The sequence below is a fragment of the Pyrus communis genome, chromosome 15, assembly GCF_963583255.1.
Source record: "Pyrus communis chromosome 15, drPyrComm1.1, whole genome shotgun sequence".
Taxonomy (NCBI): Eukaryota; Viridiplantae; Streptophyta; class Magnoliopsida; order Rosales; family Rosaceae; genus Pyrus; species Pyrus communis.
The window spans coordinates 15,756,619-15,764,116 of record NC_084817.1 but is presented as its reverse complement, the minus strand read 5'-3'; positions in this window follow the sequence as shown (position 1 = coordinate 15,764,116).

Sequence of the window (7,498 nt, the reverse complement as noted above, 5' to 3'; positions counted from 1 at the left end):
CCATAAGCTGCATATTCACTTTTTGGGAAAAAAAAACTAAACTAATTAAGTAGTGGAATGTAATAACATCCATTAAGAGAGAATATGTCTCCTCGTAATCAATCCTAGGCCATTGTGAGAAACCTTATGCCACGAAAAGGGCCTTATATAGTACGACCTCATTATTCTCATCACAATTCCTTATGAATACCCATTTGAAGCTTACGGGTTTCACGTCCAAAGGTGATGGAACAATTGGTCTGAACACAGGACGTCTTGTTAAGGAATCAAGTTTGACCTGGATTGTCTCTTTCCATTTTGTCAGTCGAATCGATGTTCGCTTTAATAATGGATCATGGTTCAATGTCATCGCTCTTTTTCTATTTCGGTTGCCACCACATAAGCAAACACATGATGATCTCGTTCAGTTTCCAGATGTCTTACTAACAAATATAGTTTACAGAAATCTTAAAGTTCTCAAGATCAAGATTTTAAGGTCCTGTGTCCAGGACATTCCTATGATCTAGAACAATGTCAAGTTGTGGAACAAACGAGGTAGTAATAGAAGGAGCAAGACTTGAGATGACTGACCATGTCTCTACATTTGTTGTTACTTTGCTCTTCCAGGAAAGCTTGTCTTTCAAACCAACTAGGCTACCTTGTTTCAGGGATGATTGTTAGCCGCCAATATCATTTTTCGTTCGTTAGGAACATTTCAGGGACATTTGCATGAGGAATATGTGATCTTGTGACTGTCACTAGATTAGTAAAGGCATATGGTAGGTTCTGAGCTACACTATGAAGATTTAGGATTCTACGCACTTCGTTTTCTCATTGTAAAGTTTGGGGATCAAGATGAGTCAAAGTGGTGGCAAGTGTAACACCCCGTATTAATATATATATATATATATATATATATATATATATATATATATCTATGTGTGTGTGTGTGTGTAGGTACTTGTATTTATTCCAAATGTAACGGTTTTGTTAGATTTCTTTTATACAAGAACTTATACTTTCGATATGTAAACTTGTCTCAACGTAAGATCATTTTGTTACAAAATTATTTCAGAACTAGCTAGTATATTTCATATTCGTATTTAATTAGACATGTTTTTAGTTTGAATTGGAAAGCTAAGATTAAGATGGGATTATACGAGTTTGGCTGATTTTTCTAACAAAGGCTAAGTGGTGTTTTGGCAACCATTAGAGAATTAAGAGAAGGGGTTAATCACTACTCTAGATAGGTTGAGGTGGGATTTTATATCTCATATAGTATGGATGTGGCCTTTGAGTATTTGTCCACATGCATGATAATGATTATAAGCACCATTAATTACTAATGTTTCTAATGCTAAATGTCCAAGTGTAGCACAAAGTATGAAACGTATCATTGAAGGCTTAATTGAAGATTTCATTTCTTTCTCCATAAAAAGAACTAGGGGAAGAACACAGGAACAACATTGCACCAGCAAGATGAAGTCCTTTCCTTTTGAGACTATTCCTCTTTCATCATCCATTGTTTTACCTTATGTAAAGGCTTTAAGCCATCTTTTATTGAGTTTTGTAAGTCTCTCATATATAGTGAAATACAAATGAAAGCAAACCCTAGTGGATGTAGTCGATTTGGCGAACTACTTAAACCTTGTGTTGTTTATAGATTTACATTTTGAGATCATTGCCATAAGAAGCACTCCCACCAAACCATCGAAAATCTACCTTTACTCCACCCTGAGAATCTGTGAAAGAAATATCGCAGAAAATGCATTCAAGCTTACCTAATAGTATCTCCACCAAACTCACCATCACTTTCATCTTCTTCAAAAGAAAGATATCCAAAAACTAGAATTTCGTCCGACCTATTTAACCAACCAAAACACCATCATCTGTAGCTCAGATTCAAATATTTCGTTCATGAAAGTTGTTCATTTGCCCAGCACCTAAAATATATCCAAATTTCAGAAGAATCCAAGGTGAGATGATCCTAAATGTGTGAAATACCAACCCAGTCTCCAATCCCGCTAAAAAATGGACAACTATATTATGAGTACCTATACCCTATTTTCTGTAGCTCAAATCGAAACACTTACTTCATAAAAGTTTTTCCTATTGCTCCCTACCATAACATATCCAAATCCCAGAAAGATCCAATTGGTCCATTCATTCTAGATCATCAAAATACTATCACAGCCTTGAAAACCCACAGAAAACCCTGCAGTCATGTTTGGAGATTCAAAACTCCAACTTACTGAGCTCAAACAGAAATACTTTATCTTAATAGTTTCTCCTTATCATCTTTTCTATAACATATCCAAAAATCATGACAGTCCAATCTATATGCTGATTTGTACGTTAGTTTGAGCAGCTGATGTACAATTGAGCTTGCCTTCTCAGCCAATCTCTTTGTATGGCCAATATTTCAATTTTCTGTTGCTCACTGATGTGTATTTAAACTAACCTAAATAATAGATTAATTTAAATCAAATTAAACTTGCAAACGCACGAATCAATTGTAATAATATATACAAATATGAGGTCTATCGCACATGAATTGCTTTATTACCAATTGAACCGATTAATCATGCTAAATTAATTAAACAAACAAAGGATAGATTGAATTGAATAATTGACTAAGACTAAACTTAACAAGAAAAGGAAAAGACAATTAATTAAAATAAACACACTACACAAGAAGAAATTGAGAAACAATGGAAGTCTAAGGTTATGAATCCACCAACAACAATCCTATTTACTTTTCCTAGAGCCAACTACCATCCAATTAGCATGCCAATGTAAAGGTTGTTCTTTCTAAGGTATGAATTAATCCGTGATTAGGCATCAACTCGTGTACCTCTACATATAATTATATCCTATTGGTTTGGCATACAATTAAACACATAAAAACCCATTATGCATAGAAGAATCATGTCAACCAAGTAGGACCAGCTTGATATTGGTCATCCTCACCAGTTTGTCTACTCTTCTTAATCTTAATTCCAATAAAACTAATTGATCGGTCATCCTCATATATTTATCCAAATATCTAGATGCAAAATTCCTAAATGTGATCAGTCATTAGAAAATTGAATCAGAAGTAAAATACGCACAAGGATTAAGAATATAATATGACATATAATCGAATAACAATTAACAAGTACTTCGCAAATATTCATGTCATGGCTTCACCATAAACCTTAGAAAATAACTTAGTCACACATAGAAGTAAAAATAAAAGAAAGATAGAACCCGGAGTCCATGGCAAGGCAAGTCTCTGAGCTCTTCTTCGTGAAATATGGCGATGGTGAATTGTGTAATGGTGTGGGTCAATCTGTAGAGAGAGTTTAGGACACCTTAATTATACAAAGAAAGCCCTAAAAGGTATTGAAGAAACTCTCCAACAATAAAACAAACTCCTAAACAATTAAAGACACAAACTAGGAAAAAATCATTTTTGGCTTGGGAAACACATCTTCTGTCTTGCACACCAATTTTGGGGTCAATTTATCTTTTGGAAAAGAAACATAATGTTATGTCTTATCTTTCCAAGCACATATCGTATGCCACTAGGAAAAATCGGGAATGGCTCGCAATCTTCATTCTCGCACAACTGCGTAATTCTGACGAGAATGCAACTCTTGCGAGATTGACTTGTAAAACTGGAATGAACGACTACATGGGAAATTGTGAAATTTGGATACAATGATCTTCAACCTCTTAGATTTATTCTCCAATTGGCCTTGCATCAAAATTCCTTCGGAAAGTCGATTTATCACCAAAAACGTCATAATTACGTAGATTGGTTGAAATGAAGGAAAGCAAAGTAATAAGGCTCTTTTATAATCAATTCCTTAACAAAACTTAGGGATAATTAACATGAAAATATGAGAAATAATGGACCTATCAAATACCCCCAAACTTAATGTTTGCTAGTCCTTGAGCAAAACAAAAATAAAAGACATCAAGAAAAACAATAGACCTTCCATAAATTAGACTTGGTACGATCTACAAAAGGTCACCAAACTTAAAAGAATTAAATACTTTTCCAAATAGAATTAACCAAACCTTACATAACATTCTCAAGTGTAATGAGTGAAATAACCAATATCAATACAACTTACTCAACCTGGATAGGTATATGCAAACCAACTTCAAATCCTCCACCATGAATATCACTCGCAAAAAAGATCACACATTAAGGAGCAAAGTGTTTCACTCAAATCATGATAAGCAATATAAACCCCTTAAACTTACTCTTCATATCAACCCTCCACTAATGTAAATAATTACAACATCAAAGATCAAGGGTCTTTACAAGGGTTGTAATATTAGGCTGGCTATGAAAGAAAGGATAGGGAAAAACAAAAGCTTAAGAAATACCAAGATATATTCATTATGTAATTCAGTCGACTATCTTTTCAAACTTATTTTCGATTATTGGCGTTCAGGACTCATGCTGTAAGAATGGAACAAATTTTGAACTCACACTTTCTAAATTTCTTCGATACTTTTTCTTTTCTTCTTTTTTCGATTTGTTTGTTTCGCTTTTTTTTTAACACAATAATATTAATAATAATATGACACATGGTACCTCAATACACGCCACTTCTTTGTTGTAAAACTCAACCATTATCTCCTTCCCTATCATCTTGGTATCTCCTAAGCTATAATGTATGGCTAATATAAGTTAAATAGGTAAGGATGATTGTGGGTGATGAAAGAAAAGGCTAAGTGTTTGGTTTCAAAAGGGTAACTAGGGATAATATAATATAAGAGGTTGGTTAGAAAGGCTCAAACGATCCAAACATGGCCAAAATCATCTCCCTAATGTTGCATGACTTAGCATTTCGCCTCAAGAGATATTGAAGCAAGTTCTAGTGAATGATAATGCAATCATGAAACTCACAGAAAAAGGATCTGCAAGAGGCTCAAAATCTCACAAGGGTTCAATAAGTTTTCACCCAAAAATCTACATACAATTCTCGAAGTTAAGAGCTAGTCATACTAACATTGGTTGTTTGAATAAAATAAACTTGAGAATGACCGTGTAAGAATCTGATTAACCATATACAGCAACTAAAATTTCACATAAAAAGAACCAATTCAAATAAGAATGTGACCTTGATTTATGGAAGGTCTAATTAAAAGAAACGACTCAAGAAAAAGAAAATCGTTTTTATTTGTTTGACATTTTTTTATTTCTATAGGTTAATTTTCATGACAAAATTTTTTTACAAGTAATACCAAAAGGCCAAACGACTAATTAAGCTACCTAATATGGACACAAATAGCTCAATTTGAATAAAGAAGCCGATGACCAAATCAATAAGAAAAACAAATTTCAAAACATGATTTAACCAATTTTGACTAACTTTGACTCTCACTCTTGTACCCACCGTACATGTGACTTTGGGTCAACCAAATTCAATTAGACAAAGGAAAACTGGGCATCCAATTCGACTCAATGACACATCCCGATCTGGAATGTTCATCTGGACTCCAAATCAAGTTGTGTTGGCTGATACCAAAAAGGTGATGAAGCCATATAGAGTGGTGATGTGGAAAATGAGAATAAACTTAAACCTAAAAGTCACTAAATACAAGGGTGCGCATGTGAGCGAGATTGAACCCATTTCACATGTGATGTCAGAGCATAAATAGGGTGCAGTAAAAATAAAATAAGAATTATACCATCGAAAGTAGTCTCTTATATCAACCATTCCCAGAAATCCTCGTCGACACAAGAGCTCTGCCACTAAACCCAGGAGGGGCGAAAAATAAGGGTGAGTGAGCCTAAAAAATAAAGTTTTGTAAAATCCTTTTCAAAAATGTATAATCCCTCACTGTAAACTAAGTATAGTTTCCAAATATATATATATATATATATATATTGTACTATGTATAATACAAGAACAACTACTGTAAACATCAATATTTCATAAATGCAGTAAATCACAATATTTAACATATAAAACATATAACATCCGGTAATCACAATATATCGCATAAACAAACATATAAAAGTCGAGTGCTCATCGACATATGCTGACACATGAGCTCATGCAGAGATATTCTGACATGAACAGGACTAGGTGTAAAATGATTTACACTATAATACTACAATCACGTAAAGACTGACACTATGTATGTCACATACGAGTCCTAATTTCCTATAGCAATATAGGAGAACTGACACCTACAATGGATCCAAAGTAAGCATATCGGTGCGATGTAAACATACACATGAAGGCTGACCCTGGCCTGGGCGAGTAACTTTAGTGTAGCGTGCATGGTGAGCAGTTAACATAAATATGATCATGCCACGGTAATTCGATAATTCTAGTCAATATAATACTATTCATGGCCGTAAATACAATTAAGGCATCCCCAAATAGTACACATACCTGTGCAACCCGTAGGATTTATGATGATTTCATAATTCTCATTATTACGACACTTCTTGTAAACCTTAATTTAATTATAGCACGTAGAAATATCATTATTAAATATTTATGAAAACTAAATAAATATATACTAATTAAAAGCAAAAACCTACTCATAAATCATGTTGCCGAGTCAAACCTGCCTCACGGGCATCAAAGATCCTTGCGATGCGTTTCACCTAGAAACAAAACTATTTACATAAATATATAATGTACTAACGTAAATGCGCATTTTTGTACAAAGTATGGTTAATAAAGAACTATTTTAAAACTGTTCAATTTCATAAAACAAAGGGCGGATTCAGATTCGGATTCGAATTCAGCACATCAAGAAACCTAAGGAAGGACTTTAGGTTTCTGCACACGTTGTCACATCCTACCACTAGGTGGTTGCACAGGTAGCCACGTGCTACACTCACCAGCCACCATCTGCCCCTCATATGCTCGCAAGTACAATAGTACTCGTCTTCCTCGTGAAGACAGGGGCTTGGCCAATTTTTAGGCTGATTTCCAGAGTTGATTTCTGGCTCAATTTTCAACCAAAATCAATGATTCAATAGCCAAAGTGGAGTTAGCAATGTAAGGAATAGATCTATACATTTTCGAGACCGAGTAATGATCATAATTGACCAAAAAAATGGCCCAAAAGTGGGGAAGTCTCCCCTTCATCCTTTCTGCATTAACCTTTCTCCAAACCATATACAAATGTTATAAACAGTACCAGATTATCATTAAAAAGAGAATTTGAAAAATCCTGAGGCTTACCCTAATTGTGCATAGTGGAGTTTACAGTGAAAAATGGCGACAGTGGTCTCCTTATTTGCTTCTATGCATTGAGGGAGGTGACCCGAGGCTTACCAATGCCGGAGATGGTGGTAGCCTCGTTGGATTCGTGGAAGGACAGTAGCTTCCGCAGTCTGCATTTTCTGTGCCTACAGAGGTGAGAGAAGATAATGAGAGGTTGAAGGGTCTAAGTTTTATGTGTTATTTGACTTACTTCAAAGATGGATGTCAGTGGTGAAGGTTGATGTCTTCTGTGTTGATCTGTGCACAGAGAGAAGAGGGTTGACAGTTGA